Here is a 26615-nt window from a genome sequence, read left to right on the forward strand (position 1 = left end):
GTAAAAGAGCTCTGCTTTGATTTGGATCACCATGAATCTTTGTGAGAGCTCTTATGACCCTCATCTTTGGTGGGCTGAGAGTGGTGCCCTGCTGTACACCCCTGAGAGAGTAAACATACAGAGAGAGGCTCCAGTCTCTGAGACGCAGATGCCCTGAGATGGCCTACATATCTGATTAGCTCACTGGATCAATATTGGGCCCTACTTCAGTCTAATATACAGCAATATGACATAAAAAAGACAATAGCTGGGCAGATTGCCGGATCAAACATTACCAGTTCAATTGCTGGTACTTTTGTCCATTTAAATGTCTCATTTTGTGTTCTAATCAGTCTGCCATTATGAAGCTGATGCAGTCATTTACAAAATATATTTTTATATTTCACAGAGTCAAATCCACGCCACATATATTTGCAAAAGCAGTAAAGTATTGCAAAAGAAAATAAAGGTTTGCAAAAGAAAAATAAAGTATTGAGCAAAAAAAAAAAAATTGTAAAGAAAATATAAAAATAAAGTATCAAGAGAGAAAAAATATGTTACATGAACAAATATGTTGCAAATGCTCTATGCTTAGTAGCAGACCTTACCCCAATAGCACAGGATACCAGAATACTCCGTTACCAGGGTTACCATCAGACAACACTTGGTTTACGACTCAAAGGAATGTACAGAGAGCTGAGACTCTCGCAGTCTTTCTGAAAAGGACAAATAAACCATCTTAAACTCATATAGCCTATATATAACCACTTGAGAAATATATAAACATATATCCATCTCATGATTTATTTGTATAGGGTTTGGTCTATGATTTAATTCAATCTCTGTTGGATCTCTGTTTTCAGAATTGCATACTATGGTTAAAGAAAACCATGTGTATGGCATGTTTTGTTGTCTACGAAGTTGAAATGTAAAGATCTCAATGATTGTGTATATGATATGTCGATCCTTATGATATGTCGATCCTTGTGCAACATATTAGTATTACAGGAATCTTTAATAGTTCCTTCATCAACAACTAATCTGCAAACAATCTCCTTGAGACAAAGGGTCTTAAAACTTTCCCTCCAAGAGCCTGAATACGATTGGCGGGATTTCTCCCAAAAGCTTAGAAGATAGAGACAGATCCACCAACTCTCTCTCTTCTCTTTTACCTCTGGACCAAAAAAATGCATCATCTTGGCTGTCTTATCAGCCGGCCAGGCGGATAAGGCCTGCACACACAGAACCATGTGTGTGTGTGTAACAGGAAACCTGATGCAACTACACGGCCACGGGCCAGTAGGCCCAAACTCCGCACGCCATGTGCAACTTCCTCAACCTCGACGGAGTCGAAGCAACCATGCAAGTTCACAGTCGTTCCTTCGCTCAACACGGAAGGAAATGATTGCAACCGCAAAACCATCGGACGGAACCGACAAAACTTTCTTCTACAAAGTCTTCTACAGCTCAGGCTAAATGCAAGTAAAGTACAAAACACAAATCGCTGTGTAGTTAGTAAAACGGTAAACTCCTGTGCGTGTTGCGCTTCACTTTATGGTATTGTTTTGACATGGGGGTGGAGTCAAGGGACTGGGGCGTGTACAACCGGCCTGGCCACACCTCCCACAAAGTTACGTCATCAGCTCAAGACGCAGATCACAACAGATCAAGTACCTGAGCAGAGACATGCAGGGTGGACCGTTTCCTTTTATTCACTAGCATTAAACGTGCATGGTTTCATTTTGTTTACTAAATGTGTATTAACAGTGGTTGCTTAATGACATTCCATTCTTAACCTGTAGGGTTTAATATGGAGTTGCCTTCTGGGAAGGCTTTCCATAAGGTTTAGGAGTGTGTTTATGGGAATTTTTGACCATTCTTCTAGAAGCCCATTTGTGAGGTCAGGCACTGATGTTGAACGAGAAGGCTAGGCTCGCAGTCTCCGCTCTTGTTCATCCCAAAGTTGTTCTGTTGGGTTAAGGTCAGGACTCTGTGCAGGCCAGTCTCCACACCAAACTCGCTCATCCATGTCTTTATGGACCTTGCTTTGTGCACTGGTGTGCAGTCATGTTGGAACAGGAAGGGGCTATCCCCAAACTATTCCCACAAAGTTGGGTGCATGAAATTGTCAAAAATGTCTTGGTATGCTGATACATTAGGAGTTCCTTTCACTGGAACTAAGGGGCCAAGCCCAACCCCGGAAAAACAACCACACACCAAAATCCCTCCTCCACCAAACTTTACACTTGGCTCAATGCAGTCAGGCAATTACCATTCTCCTGGCAACCGCCAAACCTAGACTCATCCATCAGATTGCCAGACAGAGAAGCATGATTCGCCATTCCAGAAAACATGTCGGCACTGCTCTAGAGTCCAGTGGCGGCGTGCTTTACACCACTGCATCTGACGCTCTGCAATGCACTTGGTGATGTAATGCTTGGATGCAGCTCCTTGGCCATGGAAACCCATTCCATGAAGCTCTCTACACACTGTTCTTGAGCTAATCTGAAGGCCACACGAAGTTTGGAGCTATTGACTCTGGAAAAAGTTGGTGACTTCTGCGCACTGTGCATCTCAGCATGCGCTGACCCCGTTCTGTGATTTACGTGACCTACCACTTTGTGGCTGAATTGCTGTTGTTCCCAATTGCTTCCACTTTGTTATAATACCACTAACAGTTGACCGTGGAATATTTAGTAGTGAGGAAATTTCACGAATGGACTTATTGCACAGGTGGCAACCCTTCACAGTACCACGCTTGAATTCACTGAGCTCCTGAGAGCGACCCATTCTTTAACAGATGTTTATAGAAGCAGTCTGCATGCCTAGGTGCTTGATTTTATACACCTGTGGCCATGAAAGTGATTGGAACACCTGAATTAATTGATTTGTAGGGGTGTTCCAATACTTTTGGCAATATAGTGTATGAGGAATATGACAGTACAGGATGAGATACACAACCTAGGGAGCAAACAATGACACTCTCTTACACACTGCTAAACAAATTCCAGAGTGTACACTAAATTGAGGTAAAAAAAAAAAATCTCCATAGCTTAAAACACAGATATAAGCATTAAAATAATATTAAGGGTGTACAGTAAAACACCTCCATTGCTTATATAACTGGAGGATTAGGGGCTTGTATGACAGAGTTTTAAGAAGGACTGCAGCTTTTCCAAAGGCAAAGAGTTTGGTTACTCCTTATTAGGTCAATGCTATTAATACACCAATGTTATTTAGGCATTACTTAAGTGTGCATGTGATCAATAGACTGCTTGCAAGGGTCTGTGAGCAATTCAAACTGTCTACTCATGCAACAACAAACAGGTTAGTGGACAGGTAGTGGAAAACCCTGACCACAAGTGTTTAGGTTGTTACGTTTTATCAGCACATTTCATCCCTGTGTACTATAAATGTTTAATTCATTGACTTAGAAGTTAAAAGGCAACATTCCTTCCACATAATCCAAAGGCAAGATCTGTTTTATTCTATTCATAATTCATCCCAATTATGTTAACTCCTTTAGAAATAGCGAGGCTGTAATTTTGCCCGGTGTGTACAAAGTGTCTTCTCTAAATCAGAAGTGGCGGCCCACTGAAAGAGTCCAATAAAGCCGACGAAGACTCCCAATGAAGTAGATACTTTACACAGGCCCACCGGAGCTGACCGCCCCACCTCCACTGAGAGACTGCTTGGTTGAGCGACTGTAATTTCTCTGAAGAAAATTCATTAGGATTTGTCACTCCAACCAACCTGCAAGTCTTATATCACATGAACACACACAAACACATTAATTAAAACAAACAGCACAAGCATGACCGGCACCTCTTACGACGACTGGTAATACAATAAATGTGTGAAAGATTTGTATGGGAATGAAAGGTTAGAATTTATTGTCAAAGTGTGTTTGCCTATGATTGCACTCTCTTGGTCGGGCGGCAGGGATTAAATAGTTACAGAAGGCCTCCCACAAACCCCTTTTCTTGTTTGGAATTTATGCTGTGCTATAACCAGTTTAACTGGGCTATATACTTAAACGTAACCCAAGGCCATTTAATACATCAAATACATACTCAACGTTATACATTTTGTATAATAGTCTCATTTCAGAAGGGGTGAATAAATTCAATACTATCTGCTGAGTGTTGTCTGAACATTAAAGTGCCCCTATTATGCTTTTTCAGATATTACCTTTCATTTACTCTGTTATATCGTTGTTTGTAAATGTAAAAGGTCTGTAAAGTTTCAAAGATCCAAGTGCATGATACATTGAGTTGAGTCACCAATATGTCCAGTGTTACTTCCTGCACAAACCTACGTAGGTTCGTAAAAAATTTGCGTAATGCCCACGTCTACTTTGACCTGCCTTCAAACATAGTTGTTGCTGAGGCCTGGAAGAGTTTGGTTTATGTTGTCGACATGTCAAAAAGACGCTGTTTTCTGCGCTGCGAAAGCAAATCCATATGCTCTTCCAAAGGATGAGGACTCGGGCTCGAACTGATACAGTAAAACTGACGCCATTGTTAGTATTCGTATCACTGTGTATACAAGTGCTGAGGAAGCCTTTGGAACTGAAATTCAGATATGGTAATATCAGACACGCGCTGTAAGTGGTAGACCAATCACAACAAATGGGGCTGTCTGACCAGTCAGAGCAGAGTAAGCTCATGAAAAGGAGGGGTTTAAAGAGACTGAATACTTTAATAAACTCGTTTTAGACACTGTAAGAAAAGAGATGATGCTGCAATGTATTTTATGAGATAATTTGTGTTTTTTGACCTTGGATGTATGTAATACTATTGTAGGAGACCTCCAAAACAAAATTAGGAACCTTTAAAATAGTAAAAAAAGAAAAAAAATATACAATTTGTTGTATAAATCATTATAAATATTTATGACAGACGGAGGATGGACGGACGGACGGCAGATGGATAGATAGACTACTTTACCCATAATGCTCACACATACAAAAGCAACGATGCTTTTGCACCTTAAAGGGGTCATGAACTGATTTTTTTTTAAATTGTTTTATGATGTTCCCTGTGGTGCACTTATAATGTTAGAATGCTTTTTACATAAATTTTTTTCATAATTTATAAATAAAAGGCATTTTTCCTGCCCTGATTTCAGCCTTCTGCTCTGAGCGCTCCATTTTAAGGGGCGTGTCCACTGGAGACTTCAGTGTAAACATCCACTGCTGTGATTGGCTAACGTCTTTGCATTTGAAATAGTATTACTCCCTCTTTTAGCTCGTTTTTACAATTACAGCTCTCATGGTTACCTAATCGTGAAAAGTTTTGCATTACATTTAGATCTATGGCATTATATTAAGATTGTGGCATGAAAGGTTGCAGTGATGATCATTGTAGCCGATCACACACATGTTGAGCGCATGAAAGCAGTGATCTCGTCATTGAAACTCAGTATCTGTACACTAACAAATGCTTTCATCTTCACTAACAGTGCAAATGTGACATATTTAAGAGATTTGTTGAATAAAACGGGAGTCACTGATAAACTCCTGTTTGATTGACAGGTTCAGCGCGCACTACTCAAACATTGCAAAGGGAGCTTTCTTTGATCGCTTTCTTTATAGAATTGAATCACTGTTAAATAACAGATTATTTTCATCCTACTAAGAGAAACAACGCAAGTTGATGTTTAGTCACTGGTCTGATTTACTGACACACAGACAAAGAACATCTGACTGTACATGAATTATCACATTTCAGATCAGGCATTAGAATGAACAGTTACTTACATGTTGCATTACTGTTGAACCCAGTCACTGCACAATATTTTGTAATCCTCAACGGCATGTTTATTGCTTTGTAGCTTGAAGGTTTAACACTAGGCCTATGCTACATTTGCGAATCGGTGGGCAGGGCTAAACAGGCAGTGATGAAGTAGGCGTTGATCTTCTTCTGCTGAGGCGGTGCTTGCCTCCCTTTGACGTCACAGATCCCCACTTTGAAAAACCTGTCGTTTGCTGGGCCTGGTGTCTATTAAAGCTTTTCTTTGACTAACAAGGAAGTTTTTCAGGTCTGAAACTTACAGGATATTCTTATATTACCATGACCTTTTATATATCAAAAGCTCAAGGGAAAATTGATTTCTCAATTCATCACCCCTTTAATTATGCCTCCTATTTGGGGCAGACGTCACAGTTACGTCACTTGCAGCTGCACGCGCATAGTGGCTGCAGAAAAATAGCATAACAAGTGGAGGAAAATGGGCAAAATCCACAGAATAAGACTTTTTTTTGTTGTTGTGCCTTTGTATGTTAGAATCGGAATGCAAAAAATAAGTCTTCATTTTGATAGAATTCCTGCAATGATTAGTCTACTAAAGCATGATTTTTTTTTATGCATCCCATTGGGATCAAACATAAAGAAAGTAAAGTCAATGAGTAAAGTAAAGTAAAGTCACCAGAATACGAGGATTCAAGCTGAACCGAGCCCCTAGAGCTGGTTCCAGATCAGAGCAGCTTTTACAGGCGCAGACCGCTCGTCTCTAAGAGGGGGCAGAGCGAGGTGAGGCAAGAGACAGACTAAGAGCGCAATACATCTGAATGTTCAAACAAATTATAGTTTTGTGCCACCTAAGTAAACAGCACTGGGCTCTTGGCCTGATGCAGCTGAGAGATATTGTCCTGCCCACAGAGCCACTGAGTCTAGACTCCAGATGTGCTCACACAAACACACACACGTCTATAACATACCCAGTTCAGTGTACTAGGTCACTGACATGGTAAAATCCACTTAAAGAAGAGCCAGATATTCTGTTACCGAGGACAGTTTTCAGCTGGGCAGATTGAAGAACATGCTGCGCCTTATATGCGTGAAAACGGGGAGAAAAAAACTGCTGAACGCTGAGCAGTAAAACATGTTATCTTCTGTAATGCGTTCTGGGGAACACTTGCGACACTGCTGGGACACTTGAAGAAAAAGGGAAGCAAATTAGAAAAACGTTGATTACTAATTACATATTCATTTTTATAATCGTTTGGAGAGATACTATGATCAAGTCAATTACGTAGGATAAGACGATGATGATTCTTACTTGATTAGGATGCACAGTGAGTGGCATCAATTTGAACTTTGAAAAACCTTTGAACGTGTGAAGTGACGATAAAAGCATTCTCATAAAACATAACAGCAGCTCTCGTCGTGTCAGTCTCGATGTGTTCTCTCTTTCTCCGGTGCCTACGTGAACAGCGTCACACTAGCTATTCTTGTAGGTTTGTTAATTGTTTGTCACCCACCAGGTTCCATCTGTCGGAGTCCCTCAGTCCCTGAGCCATGTGTGCCGGCGCTGCATCCCGCTCCCTCGTCAGTGACCTGCACCGCTCTCTTCCCTCCCTTACACTCATACCATCCTACTGACATCATATCCTTAAACCTCCTTATTGAAACCTTTGAAGGCCCTTATCTAATTGAGGGCGAAAGCAATTAGAAATGTATGTGGTTTTCATTTGGCAGTCTGGAAAATCTGCCTCCACCTTCAAAGTGTGAAGAATCACATTTCTTGTGATGTTAGCATTACGTCCAGCCAAGCTGTACAGGACTATTGTGATGTACGTCTCTGAATCCATGCACCATATTACAGTATTTTCAAATTTTCAAGTGATGGTGTATTACTGAAAAGAGATGGATAGTGGTTGTTGAAGTGTGGGTAACCTTCACCCGGGCAATGTGATAGAGCCGTCTGTCTTCGTGCTGTGACAAATGAGAGGTGGTGCTGTGGTGTAGTGGGGAATCATACAGGCTGAGCTGGGCTAATGTACCACCACTGGAAACAGGTGGCTGAGGGGTCCCAAGGAATTCTGGGTCACCTTCACACAGGGGGTCAAGGTTTGGCTGGTTAGCTTCAGAAGTTATTCCTACACCAATATGCCAAAAACATTGTTAAGAAGTAGCTGTTTTTTTTGTTTTGTTTTTTACTTGTAAAGATATTAAAATAATGTATAATATCACTGTAAAAATTGTATTATACTATTCCAAATACACTATCATGCTTTATTATCATGTAAGGTAATAGTATCTACAGCATTTATCTACAGCTATACAGCAATCAGACATAACATTATGACTTGGTTCCCCTTTTGCTGCCAAAACAGCCCTGACCTGTCGAGGCACGGACTCCACTAGACCCCTGAAGGTGTGATGTGGTATCTGGCCCTAAGATGTTAGCGGCAGATCCTTTAAGTCATGTAAGTTGTGAGGTGGGGCATCCATGGATTGGACTTGTTTGTTCAGCACATCCCACAGATGCTCTATTGAATTGAGATCTGGGGGATTTGGAGGCCAAGTCAACCCCTCAGACTCGTTGTTGTGCTCCTCAAACCATTCCTGAACCATTTTTGTTTTGTTGCAGGAGCATTATCCTGCTGAAAGAGGCCACAGCCACCAGGGAAGCCTGTTTCCATGAAAGGGTGTACATGGTCTGCAACAATGCTCAGCTAGGTGGTATATGTCAAAGTAACATCCACATGGATGGCAGAACCCAAGGTTTCCCAGCAGAACATTGCCCAAAGCATCACACAGCCTCCACCGGCTTGCCTTCTTCCCATAGTGCATCCTGGTGCCATGTGTTCTTCAGGTAAGCAACGTACACGCACCCGGCCATCCACGTGATGTAAAAGAAAATGTGACACATCAGACCTGGCCCCCTTCATCCATTGCCCTGTGGTCCAGTTCTGATGTTCACGTGTGCACTGTTGGCACTTTCGCCCAGTGGACAGAGGTAAGCATGGGCACCCAGACTGGTCTGTGGCTATGCAGCCCCACACGCAACACACTGTGATGCACTGTGTATTCTGACAGAACCAGCATTAAATTGGAGCAATTTGAGCTACAGTAGCTCATCTGTTTGATTGGACAACACAGGCCAGCCTTCACTCCCCACAGTGCATCAATGAGCCTTGGCCGCCCATGACCCTGGCGGTAATCTTACTTACTTACTGCAGACCGGGAACACCCCACAAGAGCTGCAGTTTTGGAGATGCTCTGACCCAGTTGTCTAGCCATCACAATTTGGCCCTTGTCAAACTCACTGGGAAGATGAATGTGTATTTAAACTGGGTCATTTATGTAGTAGAAATGTGAAATCATTTTTGAATTTGGTGCCTTCTAGACCAAGAAAAGAAAGAAAACATTTCTTTGTCTCATGTGGATGAAAGACAACAACTCCCAGAATGCACTTGCTTTGCTGCCCTATGAGGCCACTCCCAAAGCCACGGCTACTGATTATATCACTTGCCCACCGCGGCACCACCCCCCACCGTCGTTTTGATATTCATAGTAATAAAATCATATTGTTCAGTTAGAGAACAGACATCAGATATCTTTTCAATAAAGTGTAAGTGAGCCGAACGAAAGTCACGACACAAATGCAGCAGGAATCAGATTTCATTCATCACGAGAGCGATAGTCATTCACGGCACGTGTCCAGTCTGGCATGTTATCAGATCATGCCTATGGAAGCTTAACTTTCATAGGAAATCATTGAAAAGTTGAAACACTCACTTTGCACCGTACCGCTCCGTTATTAATGCCCGAGCCGAGCAGCAGCAGCCGTGTGCATTTACATTCTGTGAGTGAGATCCCACCGCTGTGGGCGGGTTGAAAACATGCAGAACTAGCTCCTTCTACTGGCTGTAGTCTCTAGCCTCTGGCCAAAAAATCCTCAGATGACGCAAAATTGAGTCATCGGAGGATATTTTCCAGAAATAAAATGCATAATTCTCTCGTCTCAGGGGGACATGAGGGGGGTAAGTACGAAAATTCGAATATACTACCGGGTTTCTACTGATACAAAGCTTAATGCTAAATCGCTGAAGTAACCCTTTAAGCTTGCCCATTTTTCCTGCTTCAAACACATCAAATTTGAGGACAAAATGTTCACTTGCTGCCTAATATATCCCACCCACTAACAGGTGCCGTGATGAAGAGATAATCAGTGTTATTCACTTCACCTGTATATATATATATATATATATATATATATATATATATATATATATATATATATATATATATATATATATATATATATATATATATATATATATATATATATATATATATATATATTAGTGCAATCAAACGATTAAAATATTTAATCGCGATTAATCGCATTAATGTCATAGTTAACTCACAATTAATCGCACATTTTTATTTATTCTAAATGTCCCTTAATTTCTTTTTGTCCCATTATTTTTTCTTATTTTAATGCTCTTATCAACATAGAAAAGTGGATCGGCTTGCTTTGTGCAAATGTTTGTTTTATTGAAAACAACATTGGCATACTGTAGTGTTCGATTTCACACCAACATTGTGACAATATCCCTATCTCTACAGTGCTAAATTCAAAAATGCAAAGTAAAGCAGCAAGCAAACTAACAAAACAAACACAGAGAGAAACACAATGCTGAGAATGAGAATGAGTGTAAGTATGAAGCATGGCAAACTGACCTTGGGTCAAGTGCTGTCGCAACTCTCAGCAATGTGATGTTGGTCTTCTCCTTGCGACCGTCCATGTCTGCTGCGAAGGTTCCCTTGAACTTGATCATGTAAGCTGGGTCATCCTCACAAACTTCCATCACTCGCGACAGATGACGCAACATTGGCAGCACCGCTGAGCAAGACACAAACTTCTCTCCTCCTAGAAATTCGGACACATACCTGCAATAATATAAAGAAGCACTTTAGTGGGGAACTAGTTAGAACTACTGTAATTCACACAGTTCTCTCACTCACCACACACACACACACACACACTCCAATCTTTCACACATGCATATAGCCTACCTGCACATAAACACACACCCAATCATTAACGTTACTGTTCTGACACAGACCTACTTTGATTATTAAACAAATAGATATACACAGAACACGGATACACAATAAATTATCTGCAGTGCTCCAGCACAGCCTCGAGCTTCTTCAGTTTCTCCAGCTCAGTAGCTGTTAGCATGGCGACGTTGGTTGTGTGCTGGGCCAGTGCATCTCTCAAAGGTTCAGCATTCCGCTGAAGGCGCTTGATCATTTCCAGTGTACTATTCCATCTCGTTGACACTTCCTGTGCGAGTGACTCTTTCTTCTGATGGTGTGCGACTTGTTGCTGCTCGAGCTCCGCTTGGTTTGCTGGGCTGTGCTTGAAATGTCCCACAACTTTTCTGCATTTTGCCAATGCGCTGTCAAACGGGCTGTTGGTTAGAGAAACCGTGACGCCTCGGTGCACAGTGTGCACGATGCACGGCATGGGCCGTGCCTGGGAGCTGCCTGGCCGCTGCAATCATGTTGCGTGCACTATCCGTGGTCAGTGAGACAACTTTCTGTTCAATGTCCCACTCTCTAGCAACTTGCATAAAGTGCTCTGCAACAGCGTCAGCGAAGTGCCTCTCTTCTGTCTTTACAACAGTCAAAGCATTCGACTGAAGTTTCCACTGTGGATCAAAGTAATGGGCTGTGACCCCGAGATAGTTGTGATTACTGATGGACGTCCAGTAATCACCAGTGAGTGCTACTGCTTTTGTTTTCTCCAACGCCTGCTGTAGCATAGCCTTCTCCGTTTCGTACAGTTTCTCTATGTGGCTTGTAATGGTGGCTCTCGAAGGCAATTCGTAGGTCCAGTCGTTGGCTGCAATGCGAATAATATTAGCTAGACTCTCATCCTCCACAACGTTAACAGGCCTACATGCAGTAGCCACCCATTAGCTATGGCTGCAGTAAGTTTATTCTTAGTTGTGGTATCCATGTGTTTCTGTCTGAAGTCATCCATTGTTGCCTGGCTTTGACAAGGGGGCGGAGAATTCGAATCAGCTGAGTGCTTGGCCATTAAGTGGTATTTCAGACTGCTCGTGCTGCGATGATAGCTCAGTTCACAATGACAAAACACACAGACCACTTTGGTCTTGTCAATGGAACCATTTGGCAACTTTTTAAAAGAAAACTTTCCATTCAGAATACTATTGGCCTCCATTTCGGCGTCTCACGCTTGCCATCCACGTCTACTCTTTTAATGGCCCAAACAAGTGTGGGCAGCCGCAGCGTGCCTGATGTTTTGTTTCCGGTCTAGCTACATCCGGAGTGGTGTTGTAGTTTTTCGATATATAGTATAGAAAATATGTAGTATATATATATATATATATATATATATATATATATATATATATATATATATATATATATATATATATATATATATATATATATATATATATATATATATATATATATATATATATATATATATATATATATATATATATATATATATATATATATATATATATATATATAGTATATATTTTCTATATGTAGTATATATATATATATATATATATATATATATATAGTATATATATATAAATTGTTATTATAGGCTAACACACACACACGTTGGGTTTTCATGTTTTATGGAAACTTTCCATAGACATAATGACTTTTATACTGTAAAAACTATATATTCTATTCCCTAACCATAACCATACCCCTAAACCTACCATTCACAGAAAACGTTCTGAATTTTGACATTTTCAAAAAACATCACTTAGTATGATTAAGAAGCACTTTTCCTCATGGGGATCAAAAAAATGTCCCCACAAGGACAAAGATGTTGGATCTCAAGCATGGTGTTAGTTCTGGCAGGTCACATCAGTCAAGCTTGTTTCTCAGCTGATCCGTGTCCATCTATAGGAATATGGCACTATAACAGCATATAAGGTCCATCAGTATAATCAGCAGTTTAACACATTGCTCAGGAGCTCCATCCCCAGCTCCTTCTGTTGTCCAGTCAGGATTTGGCCTTCTGATTGCCCTTTGAATCAGACTAATTTCACAAATTATATTATATATTAAATATTGAAAATCAATGATATATGTGATACATCGCTGCTCTCCAAGCTCCTTATCCAAGCTAGGCTGCATGGATTAGCAGGGAGTTATTGCCCAGGGCTGCATTTCCCGATAACGTTGTCTCTTAGTGCGCTACGAAGACCCTAAAGGTATAACTTAACTAAAGGTATACCATTTCTAGGCGTGTTCCTCAAATTATACCTTAGGAGGTTGCTTAAGGTATACCTTCTTAAGTGCGACGTTAGCAGGTGCTGTCCGTGGCGGCGATGCTGAATTAGTTTATCAATGGCTCAAAAATCGATTATTCACTCTATGCAGGGGCTGTTTAACTGCATTATGTGAGAAAGCGGTGTTCTTTATAATAGAAGCACTTCAGAAATAGTTGAAATTGCATTTATCAGGACTCGTGAGATCTTATAAATATAATCCAAATTGCAAACTAAGGGTGTACTCACACTAGGCACGATTGCCTTGTACCGTGCCCGAGCGCGATTGTCCCCCCTCCCCACTCCCCCGCTGGCCTGCACTCACATTGCACTTAACGTACCGGGCCGGAGCACGCTTAAGTCATTCACGATGCAACTTTTTGTTTTGAAGAAGACAGGAAGAAAAGCGCTTTCGCTAATAGACTGCCTAATACATTTATAATTTATGCCGCGCAGCGATTTTCACTTGATTGCACTGCACATATCAGAAGATTATTACGGAGGCAGCTGACTTTGACGGAGGAATTTGCAGCTTTACCCGCAAACTTCAATTCATGTTCATCAATAAGGTGAGAACCAGAACCATTATAAACCAAAATATAATTGAATTAATTGAAAAGTGTATCCAAGTAGTAATAGTTTGGTGTTTGCTGTTGTAATGTTGATAGTAGCGCGCAGCTGTTAGATTAGATTAGATTAGATTCAACTTTATTGTCATTACACAAGTACAAGTACAAGGCAACGAAATGCAGTTTAGGTCTAACCAGAAGTGCAATAGCAGCAAGTGCAGGATATACAATGGTTGCGTAAGTGCAGGACATAAAAATGTTCTGAATATATATAAATATGTATAAGTAGAGAGATGGTTATTACTATAAGCAGAACTGAATTTACAGATGAATATATACAGTGAATAAATATACAGATGGCTATTACTATAAACAGAATTTACAGGTGAATATGTACTAGAATATAATATACAGATGGCTATTACTATAAACAGAATTTACAGGTGAATATGTACTATGAATATAATATACAGATGGCTATTACTATAAACAGAATTTACAGGTGACTATGTACTATGAATAAATATACAGACGGTTATTACTTGAACAGAATTTTACAGTTAGAGGTATACAATAATATGTTAGGCTAATATGAGGAATATAGCAGTGTATTAAGTTAGTACAATAAATTATGGACAGAGCTATCCGAAAGAAAGTGTAAAAGTGCAGTGGAAAGTGGTTGCATATTACAGTTAGAAGTACGGTGCAAAATGCAAATGTAAACATTGTTACTGTAAATACAGTCGGCAGTGCAGATGAGCATAATCCAGTTACGGTATGGTGGTGCAGAATGCATAAGTAAACAGTTGTTACTGTAATAAACAGTCGGTAGTGCAAATAACAAAGTGAAGGCAGATGTGATGTGATTTGATTTTGATTTGATTTGATTTGATTTGATGTGAGGTAGGAGAGTTCGCAGTTTATGAGGGAAGTGGATCAACGGGGGTTTGAGTTCAGTAAAGAGACAGCTCTGGGGAAAAAACTGTTCTTAAGTCTGCTGGTCCTGGTCCGGAGGATCCTGAAACGCCTGCCGGAGGGCAGGAGAGAAAACAGTCTGTGGGCTGGGTGAGAGGAGTCCTTGAGGATGCTGCGAGCTCGATGCAGGCAGCGTTTCCTCTGGATGTGCTCGATGGCAGGTAGTGGAGTCCCTGTGATGCGCTGGGCAGTTTTCACCACCCGCTGCAGTGCCTTGCGCTCCGCAACAGAGCAGCTCCCATACCACACTGCTACACAGTTGGTCAGGATGCTTTCTATTGCGCAGCGGTAGAAGTTCACCAGGATAGCCGAGGAGAGCTGATTCTTCCTCAGTGTCCTCAGGAAGAAGAGGCGCTGGTGAGCCTTCTTGACCAGGCTGGAGGTGTTGGTCGTCCACGACATGTCCGCCGAGATGTGGGTCCCCAGGAACTTGAAACTGGAGACACGCTCAACAGCCATTCCATTGATGTGGATGGTGTCGTGTGTGCCTCTTGACTCCTTCCTGAAGTCCACGATGAGCTCCTTCGTTTTGGTGGTGTTGAGGAGCAGGTTATTATCAGCGCACCATGTGGCCAGGTGCTGGATCTCTTCCCTGTAGGCAGTCTCATCGTTGTTGCTGATGAGACCAATCACCATAGTGTCGTCCGCAAACTTGACGATGGAATTAGTTCCATACACAGGCTTGCAGTCGGAGGTGAAGAGGGAGTAGAGAAACGGACTTAGCACACAGCCCTGTGGTACACCAGTGTTGAGTGTGATGGACGTGGAGCAGGTGGATCCTGATCGAACATTCTGGGGTCTGTCAGTTAGGAAGTCCAAAATCCAGTTACACATTGAAGTGTTGATGCCCAGGTCTCCAAGTTTGGCAATTAACTTGGATGGGATGACAGTGTTGAATGCTGAGCTGAAGTCAACAAACAGCATGCGTGCATAAGTGTTTTTACTGTCCAGATGGGTGAGCACAGAGTGCAGTGCCATGGAAACGGCATCCTCTGTGCTCCTATTGCTGCGGTAGGCAAACTGGTGTGAGTCCAATGTGGATGGTATAGAGTCTTTTAGGTGTTCCAGGACCAGCCGCTCAAAGCACTTCATAATGATGGGTGTGAGTGCTACAGGGCGGTAGTCATTAGGGCACCTCGGGCTGGAGTGTTTCGGCACTGGCACAATGGAAGTGCGTTTAAAGCATGATGGTACAGCTGCTTGGGCGAGAGACAGGTTGAAAATGTCTGTAAAAACCCCAGCGAGCTGCTCCGCACATGCCCTGAGCACACGTCCAGGGATGTTGTCTGGTCCAGCAGCCTTGTGTGCGCTGATCCGGCTCAGTGCCTTGCAGACATCTGTGGTGGAGAGTGTGATTGGTGGGTGATCAGCTGAGGGTTTGAGCTTGGTGGCAGTTTCTCTGTTGTCTCTTTCAAAACGAGCATAAAAGTAATTTAGCTCATTCAGGAAGTTGACATCAGTGGCTGCGGGGGTGGAGTGGGGGGGTTTGTAGTCACTGATGGCCTGGATGCCCTGCCACATGCGTCGAGGGTCAGAGTTGGAAAAGTGACCCTCAATCTTAAGCTTGTAGCAGTGCTTGGCCTTTTTGATGCCCCTCTTCAGGTTTGCCCTGGATGCGCTGTAGGCTTGTGCATCTCCTGATCTGAAGGCAGTGTTGCGTGACTTCAACAGGAGTCGTACTTCCCTGTTCATCCAAGGCTTCTGATTTGGGTATGTGGTGATCAGTTTCTGGGTTGTAACACTGTCGATGGTGGTATTGATATGATCCAATACTGAGGAGGTGTAGGAGTCAATGTCCGTGTGAGCGCCACTGGTGGCTTGAGAAGCAAACATACTCCAGTCTGTGTTTAGAAACCTTTCCTGGAGTGTGGAGTCTGCCCCCGCAGGCCACACCTTGATGGTTTTCATTGATGGCTTCACGCGGTTGATGAGGGGTGAATATTTGGGTCTGAGAAACAAAGAGAGGTGGTCTGACTGTCCCAGGTGGGGGAGGGGTGTCGCAACGTAAGCTCCGGCCATGTTTGTGTAGACATGGTCTAAGGTTTTGTTTCCTCTGGTGTGGCAGGAAACATGCTGGTGAAACTTGGGTAGCACTGACTTTAAGTTTGAGTGATTAAAGTCACCTGCAACAATAAACGCAGCTTCCGGGTGATCAGTCTGTTGTTTACTGATGGCTGCGTGAAGTTCTTTCATAGCAAGCTTGGCATCAGCATCGGGTGGAATATAGGCTGCTGTGATAATGGTAGAGGTGAACTCCCGGGGTAGATAAAACGGTCTACATTTAACCATGAGAAACTCCAGGTTAGCTGAACAATGACTCCCAACAATAGCAGAGTTTGTGCACCAAGCTTTGTTAATATAAATGCACAATCCGCCCCCTCTGCTCTTCCCGGAGCCATCTAATGTTCTATCCGCCCGGAGTGTGTGGCGTCCCGCTAGCTCGATAGCGGTGTCCGGTATTCCGCTGTTTAACCAGGTTTCCGTGAATATTAGGACGTTACAGTTCAAAAGTTTCTTACTGTGTGTGATGCTGAGTCGAATCTCCTCCATTTTGTTCACTAGCGACCGTACATTGGCAAGGAAAATGCTGGGTAAAGAGAGCCGATGAGGAGTAAGCGTTAGCTTAGCACGCGTTCCTCCACGCCTCCCCCGCCTTTGTTTACGATCACGCCGCCTTCTGCGTGCACTTCCGCCCGGCCGGGTAGAGTGCAGAGTCACCGGTGTCTTAGCGATCTCAGGAAGGAGTTGTTGATTGTCCATAAAACTGTCGGAAATTCGCAAACCAATATCCAAAAGCTCAGCGCGGGTGTACGTTGTAAAGGCACAACTGTTCTGTGCGAACAGACCCGAGAAGAACAGGAAAAATACCGCAAAATTGCAGAATCTGGAGAGAACCAGAGCCTCGCGATCTACTCGCGCCGCCATCTTGGTCAAGTATTCCTGTTCCGTGCTCCAGCACGGTTAGCGCTCACACTGCATGCGAACCGCGCCCGAGTCCAACTGAACCGTGCTCTGGCCCACCTCTTCCAAGCGGGCCAGGGCCGGCTAATCGAGCCGCGCCCGAGCACGGTTCGGATCACTCACACTAGTCAAACGAACCGCGCTTTGGTGGTCAAACGCACTCGGGCACGGTTCAAACTGGCTAGTGTGAGTACACCCTAAATCTAACAGTGGATATTTTATGTAATTTTGAAATGATTGTGCGAACCCGCAACCTCTCATGCCCAAACGTATGCCATTTATATTATCATAATATATTTTGCCATAGTCTTCATTTACTCCACAAACAGGGTTCATTGCCCGCATCACATTATTGGTGTAAATCACTAATTTCTTTTATTGGATGACCTACTCAATAAAAGCGCAACATGCTAAACATAATCAACAGCTACTATAGTGGAGAAAAAAGACAAAGAGAAGAGCGGCAGCAGCTGAATTTTGGGGCTGAGCTCTGTCGAGTTTGTCTTGACAAAGTCGGACCAACAAGATCTAAAAGCTGCTGAATTTGCTGCCGTGGCAAGCAAAATTTATTTTGAATTGCAGCTTCTGACATGGTAGCCATGGAAATAAAGATTTCACGGATGAAATAGTGCACATAGAAATGGCTCTGCAGACGGCACCGTCTTTTATTTAGCACAACTATTCACTGTATCACTGCCATAGTTTGACCAAACTCCCCTCCACAATCATTCCCTTTAAATAGACTCCATAATGGTTTGCCAGCTGATGTTCTGTTGGATAATATAATTAAAAAGCTAACAACCATCAGTGTAATGACAATTGTATTCTTTGCATGGAAACACTTCAATTAGCAGAATTATATTCATATAGACTTAGATGTAAAGGAACAGTGTGATAAGATATATCTAAGAGTGGTCCAGACCAACCTTACGAAAGTATGACTTACAGAAGGTATTCTGTAAGAATCTACTAAGATCGTTTCAGGAAACACGTATTAACGATACACCTTAAGGTATAGCTTAAGAACGACGTAGTGTTACGAAGGTTTCGGGAAATCCAGCCTAGAACATTACCATACCGCCAATCTAAACTGTATTCTAATTGTCAATCATCTTTGACGATATTGGTCCTGACAGAAATGGTCATCTTGGGGCTAAATTGTCCCCATAACATAGGATATATCTGACCCCCCCCCCCCCCCCCCCCACCCCCCAACAACACAACACACACACACACACACACACACACACACACACACACACACACACACACACACACACACACACACACACACACACACACACACACACACACACACACACACACACACACACACACACACACACACATAACTCAAATAAATATCATAGGTAGGTATCACACATCCTCACTTAAAACTATAAAACACACACACATACAGAAAATATAAAATCAGATGCAAATCACTTTGAGGATGGACAAATGTATAACAGAACAACCACCGCAAAATGATACGAGTAAAGAAGCCTCCATGTAATTATTTTTTCTCTAAAGTTAATGCAAACTTTCCGACTCATCAGAGTTTTAGGAGTAGAGCCACTATTGATGGGCCTGAAATCTCTTGCCATCGCAAACAGGGAATAGATTTCCTCATATTTGATTTAGAAGTAATATTTCCTCAATGCCTAGAAACTGTGGCTTCTCAAACCACTGGAATTTCCAAACTGCATGCTATTTGGACTTTGTACCAGAGGTAGCAGCAGACATGCTTCTAAATCCGCCTGTCTTTACAGTGATTGCTTTTGGAAGAGCACTATTATGATCTACAGCCTGTGTAATCATAAGTCATTTTGCCTTCATTTATTTTTTTCCTACATAGAAAAACAAAAACAAAATGTTTGAAAAATGTTTCAAATGTATTGTCAATTCAACAAAGGTCAATTGGGTCCAAAATAACACTGCATTGATGTTCATTCAAAATAAATAAAAATAAAATATCATCTTCTTTTATGTTCACAGTAAAAAGAAAGTCATGTTTGGAACGATTGTGAGAAAATGTGTATTTTAGGTGAACGGTTTAGCGAATTATGGATATTTATACATACTTATGTTACACACTTGACACCCTTTATGTTGTATGTGACAAAAAGCTCCAGATCTTAGCCAACTTGCGACACATTTCAAACAGTTGGAAACCTGTCCGACAAATTCAATTTAAAGATTTTCTCGTAGAATTTATTGCTACCTTTCATCGTAGCTATTTTTTTTATAAACACAGCATGCTGTAACTCTCTAAAGGTGTTAACCATCATGATATTTTAGGCTCCATTCCTATTGGAGACTAAAACTGTTAGGTTCCCCTGTTTTCTAAAAGATTATGAATAATTCAGAAGCGTTTGTTGTCATTTGGTCCACTCAGAACTGCCCAAATCTCATGTAGGGTCTGCTACAGATGCTGGCAGATCTGGACTGAAATGATTATCAACTCTAAATTGTGCTTGCCAGCTTTCCAGTAACACTGCTTCACAAATACGTGGCAGAGAGTGCCAGGGAATGCAAGCCAATAGGCACCAGAAATTAATACCAGCAACGGGGCCCTCTTAAGGTCTAGATTCCTTTGGATGCTTAACGTTAGTGTGTACCAGTGACTGGAAATGATTTCAAGGGTTGTCCGTGTCCATACACAGAGAGGGAGCGAGCAAAAGCACTCAGAGCCCCGTCAGTATGTGTCTCTGATGCAATAAGCCCGTCTCCTCTCTGCCACCATCTGAAAGTTCTTAACATAATCTCTTACCCCCCTGTTTGCACAGGGCACTGAACAATAACATTTACTTAGAGTGGGATCTATCTAATTCAACCTATAATTATCTCTAGCCTCTTTTCCCAATAGTCGTAGCTGCCTTTTTTCATTCAGATTGAATTATTAACATATGCAGAGAGTTGGAAGAGAATGCTGCTGAAGTTGTAATGGAAGATGTTTCTCTAGCAGTCAGGAATTGCTGTGGTCTGCAGAGATACGTGCATAAAACTCATCCAAAACTGCTTTTAAAAAAAAATGAATATTTAAACAATGAAAACAAAGTTATGCCAATTTTAATGCCGCACATTTAAGTAATTATTGTATTAAATGCATATTTCTCTCCCATATAATAATGTCATGTTTCATGGGGACTTTCCATAGACACAATGGTTTTTATATTCTTCTTTCTCCTTACACTAAACCTACACAGCACAGAAAACATTCAGCATTTTCACATTTTCAAAAAAATAAATTAAAAAAATAATCACTTAGCATTATTTATAAGCTGTTTTCCTCATGGGGACCAAAAAAGTCGGACAAGGTTCATGGATATTGTCATCTTTGTGGGGACATGAACCACACACACACACACACACACACACACACACGAGCGAGCACTATGCAGTACATAATCCAAACAATACTAGGTTACACTCAGCTAGGTAATCACATAAAATCTTGCAAAATTAAATTCTCAAAGGGAAAAATGAATTATGAAAGCCTTAGTCTCTGAAATACAATATAAAGTCAATGCTATCCAAATTTGTTAAAACACATTATTCACCTTTAATCTGCAATACCAAAATCTCTGTCAGGTCATCTGAACAAACACTACGCCGTTATTGTGACAATGTGTGCTTCTGCCAAGTTGCTTTACTAACTAGACACATTGACAACACACGTTGGCAAGCCACAGGAGTAGACACAGAACAAGTTTGGCTTTTATTTTGTCGTCCTCTTTTTCGTCTCCTAATCCGTAGACATTACCTACAAGCCCATTGTTCAAAATCCCACCAAGTTGGAAATGTGACAGCTTTAATGTGCCTACAACTGTGCTGACCTGGCTCCCATTACAAGAGTAATAATATTCTTGACAGGCCTATAGCTTTGGCGACCTGCAAGCACAGCAAACAAAACACTGCTACTACAGATGAAAATGGGAGGAAAACAGGGAGGTGGTGGTCTAAGTTGAGGCCATAAGTGGGAATGAACACAATGAAACTGTCAATCTACTGCACAAGCTACTCATAACTGACTGAGTCAGATAGCAATTTGACGAAGCAATTTTTTATTTTTTATATGAAGCATTAAAAACAGTATAGTATTTATATCAAGCACAATTTGGGTGATAGGATTAACCAGATCAATTTAAATAGCACCCAAACATCACAATTTATATTTAAGATATTTTGTATTATTTTAAAATAGGATGAACATGATTTTTTAATAAATTTGTTATATTAAAAGGACATAAAAAAATCTAGAGCAGGGAGCCAAATGAATCGGTGAAACGTTGTTTTGAACTGTATTGTCGGATTTAAGCAATTCACTCAACCCTCTTTTCTAGAGAGAATATATTTGGCAAATAAAACATTTGCAATTGTATGACTGCATTTGTTTTGTCAAAATTACAGCAGGATTCTTGACAAAACAGGCTCTTTGACTTTTTAGGCCCCATTTATGTTTTGAACTGCTCAATTTAAATGAATCACCAGAATGAAATAGTAGCTATAACGTCTCGGTTACGGATGTAACCCTCGTTCCCTGAGGAGGGAACGGAGACGTAACGTTAGTGACTAACGAATGGGGGTTTCGCTTAGAAGCCTATCAACTTCGAGTTTTGAGAAAACGCCCAATGGCGTGCCAATGCCATGGGGCATGCGGAATTTGCATACGTAGCTCCGCCTCACTGCGTGAGTATATAAGGAAGTACGAGGCAATATCGCATTATGTTACCTGCTTGAGGAGCCAAGACTGAACCCCTGCGTTCCAGGCAACACAGCTCGATGTGGCAAGGGGACGTTACGTCTCCGTTCCCTCCTCAGGGAACGAGGGTTACATCCGTAACCGAGACGTTCCCTTTCGTTCAGTCACTACGACGTAACGTTAGTGACTAACGAATGGGGGTCCCAATATAATCCCGCCACTCAGCTGTCTTCCAGTGCCCTGCGTAAGTGTGAGTACCCTGTCGTAAGACTAGTACGGACGAAGGACTCCCACTTAACACAGGATTACCAAGGTACACTGGGAAGCATATCCCAGTGAGGGAATGCCAAGATGCCTACCCGTGGGGAGGACTTAAGAGACACATATGACCCGGAGAGGGTTACATATGGAAGATCTCTAGGGTACCAGCCGAAGGTGGATTTTTAACCCTAGGGGTGGCGGGGACACGCCAAGGGAAGAAACCCGCTCACTGCGGAGACTTACGGTGAAATACACATGTGGGGGTCGCCAGAGGGAACCATGCACATGGGGCACCTGGCCGGACATGAGGGTCTGGGCTCGAAAGGGCAGACTGAACTGATGTCGGCGTCGACAGTGCTGGAGGAGCTCAGGGCTCTCGGGGAACTCACCTGAGGAAATATCGCACGTATCCAGTCCGTGGAGTGGAGTGGCGAGCAAGCGAAGACACCTGAACCTGGTCCTTACCGGCCCCTCGGGGGAGCGAGTACATAGTCGGACACTGGCTCCACTCGGAGATTATAGAATCTGGCGAATGTGTTGGGTGTCGCCCAGCCTGCAGCTCTGCAGATGTCTGCTAGCGAGGCGCCATGCGCTAGAGCCCAAGAGGAAGCCACACTCCGGGTGGAGTGTGCCCTCACACCAAGGGGACATGGTCGGCCTTGCTGCTGGTAAGCCAAAGCAATGGTGTCCACTATCCAGTGAGACAGCCTTTGCTTTGAGAGAGCACTTCCCTTCCGCTCTCCACCATAACAGACAAAGAGCTGGTCTGAGGTCCTGAAACACTGTGTCATGTCTACGTAGGCGCGGAGAGCGCGTACTGGACAGAGCAATGCCAAGGCTGGGTCTGCCTCCTCCAAAGGCAGCGCTTGCAGGTTCACCACCTGGTCCTTGAACGGAGTGGTGGGAACCTTGGGCACATATCCAGGCCGGGGTCTCAGGATCACGTGAGAGTTAGCCGGCCCGAACTCCAGGCACGCTTCGTCAACCGAAAATGCCTGCAGGTCCCCGACCCTCTTGACTGAGGCCAATGCGGTCAGCAGAGCCGTCTTCATAGACAGAAACTTAATATCAACCGACCGCAAAGGCTCAAAGGGAGGTCTCTGCAGAGCAGTTAGTACTACTGCGAGGTCCCAAGAGGGTACGAGAGGAGAGCGAGGAGGATTCAGTCTCCTAGCTCCCCTCAGGAACCTGATGACCAGGTCGTGCTGACTTACCTTTTTGTTCTCCAAGAGATCGTGGTGGGCAGATATTGCGGCCACATATACCTTGAGGGTGGAGGGAGACAGCCTTCGCTCCAGCCCCTCTTGGAGAAACTCAAGCACGGACCCGATCGGACATTTCCAGGGGTCTTCTTGGCGGGAAGAGCACCAGGTGACGAAGAGGTTCCACTTCAACGCATAGGCATGCCGAGTGGACTCTGCCCTAGCGGAAGTGATGGTGGCGACCACCATAGGTGGTAGGCCACTCAAACCTGCCGGGTCCCGTCTAGGAGCCACACGTGGAGGTTCCAAAGGTCGAGACGCGGGTGCCAATGGGTGCCCCGTCTCTGAGTAAGGAGGTCCGGTCTCAGAGGAATAGGCCAGGGAGGGGCTGTCGCAAGGAGAATGAGTTCGGAGAACCAGGTCCGGCCGTGCCAGTACGGGGCGACCAAAAGGACCTGCTCCTTGTCCTCCCTGATCTTGCACAGAAGCTGTGCGAGTAGGCTCACTGGGGGAAACGCATATTTGCGTAGGCCCTGCGGCCAGCTGTGCGCCAGTGCATCCGTGCCGAGCGTGCCCTCGGTCAGGGAATAATACAGGCTGCAGTGGGAAGAGTCGTGGGAGGCAAACAGGTCTACCTGTGCGTCGCCGAACTGTTCCCAAATCAGCTGAACCGTCCGGGGATGGAGTCTCCATTCTCCCGGGAGAGGCTGAAACCGCGAGAGCTCGTCGGCTGCGTGGTTCAGGACTCCCGGAATATGGACAGCACGAAGGGACCTCAGGCGCTTCTGACTCCATAAGACGAGATGGCGGGCGAGTTGAGACATGCGGCGGGAGCGTAGACCGCCCTGGTGGTTGATGTACGCTACTACGGCCGTGTTGTCTGTCCGGACAAGCACATGTTGACCCTTCAGCAACGCTCGGAAGCGGTGCAGGGCGAACCGTACTGCCAGCAACTCGAGGCAATTGACATGCAGGAGGCGCTGGGGTCCTGTCCAGGAGCCCGCGGCTGCTTGTCCATTGCACATGGCACCCCAGCCCGTGGCAGAAGCATCCGTCGATACGACAACATGCCTGGAAACTCGTTCTAAGGGCACACCGGCCCGTAGAAAGCTGAGGTTCGACCACGGGGTGAGTGTCTGTAAGCAGGCCCGAGTCACTTGGATCCGGAGCGTGCCAGACTGCCATGCCCATCTCGGGACTCGATCGCGAAGCCAGTGCTGAAGCGGTCTCATATGAAGCAATCCGAGCGGCGTTACCGCGGCTGCAGATGCCATATGCCCCAGGAGCCTCTGAAAAAGTTTCAGTGGAACCGCATTCTTGCTCTCGATTTGTCGGAGGCAAGTCAGCAGAGACTGCGCGCGCTCGCTCGAAAGCTGCGCGTACATGGCGACCGAGTCGATCTCCATACCGAGAAAAGAGATCCTCTGCACGGGGCAAAGTTTGCTCTTCTCCCAGTTGACCCGAAGGCCCAGACGGGTTAAGTGGTGGAGAACCAGATCTCTGTGTCCGCAAACCTGCTCTCGAGAGTGGCCTAGTATGAGCCAGTCGTCGAGGTAGTTCAGGATGCGGACCCCGTGCTGCCAAAGGGGCGCAAGGGCTGCCTCGGCGATCTTCGTGAAGACGCGAGGGGACAGAGATAACCCGAATGGGAGAACTGCGTACTGGTATGCCCGCCCCTCGAAAGCAAAACCGTAGGAACGGTCTGTGTCGAGGAAGGATGGAGACATGGAAGTAGGCGTCCTTCAGGTCAATCGCTGCAAACCAATCGTACGGACGAACGCATTCGAAAAGGCGTTTCGCAGTCAACATCTCGAACGGAAGCCGGTGAAGGGATCGGTTCAAGATGCGAAGGTCCAGGATTGGCCGTAACCCACCGGTTTTCTTGGGTACAATGAAGTAGGGGCTGTAGAACCCCGACCTCATTTCGGCTGGAGGGACAGGCTCGATCGCACCCTTCGCCAGTAGAGTGGCAATCTCCGCACGCATGACGGGGGCATGGGCCCCGGTCATGGTATAGCGGACTCCCCTGTAACGGGGAGGAGCCTGCGCGAACTGAATCGCGTAGCCGAGCCTGATGGTCCGGGCAGCCCAGCGGGACAGCCCCGGAAGCTGAAGCCAGGCTTCCAGAGACTGCACCAACGGGGTCATCCGGACGACAGACGTACCCTGGGTGGGGCAGCGAGGCAGCGTTACCGGCGCGGACAGGGGAGGCTGCTGGGCGTCCCCGGGTCGGAGCACGGTTAACGGCTGCGCCCTGACAGAGGAGACCAGGGAAGGACTCGCGTTCCACTGGGGTCTGCTCTGCCAGGGGGCTGGCGACAGAGAGGGATGCGAGTGGCGAGACCCGAGGGTGGCGCGCACTGTCATCACCGGTCTCTGGGTGCTCAGAGACAGGAACATGAGTTCTTCCCAAGCGCTGCTAGCCCGGGGGCCAGCAGCGGAAGGATTTTCCCCCGGCCCTCCACCGGGGGAAGGAGAGGCCCTGCTACCATCCCCTGGGAAGAACTGGAACCCATCTCTGAGTTGTCCACCTCCATCCTGGCGTTTAACCAGTCTGGGGAGTGGACTGGGCGACATCCTCAACCACCTCCACGGCGCGGCCCAGGTGAAGGCTGCTGCTGGGGCCGGGCGGGAAGAGGGAGGGCGCCCTCGGCGGCGAGCGGACTGAGGCGACTGGGCCGGCGGCTGGTGCAGCAGCTGGCCGCCGGGGCAGTACGTGTTGCAGCCTCAGTCTGCTCTGGGGCGGCCGAGAACTGTTGGGCGCAGTTCTCAGCCGCGCCGCCGAAGAGGCCAGCCTGGGATATGGGTGAGTTGAGGAGGCGGGCCCGCTCAACGTCCTCCACATCACCAGGTAAGGCCTGGTGTTCTCCCGGACCACAGCTGTGGACATCGCC

The sequence above is a fragment of the Gobio gobio genome, assembly GCF_949357685.1.
Source record: "Gobio gobio genome assembly, chromosome: 13".
Lineage (NCBI taxonomy): Eukaryota > Metazoa > Chordata > Actinopteri > Cypriniformes > Gobionidae > Gobio > Gobio gobio.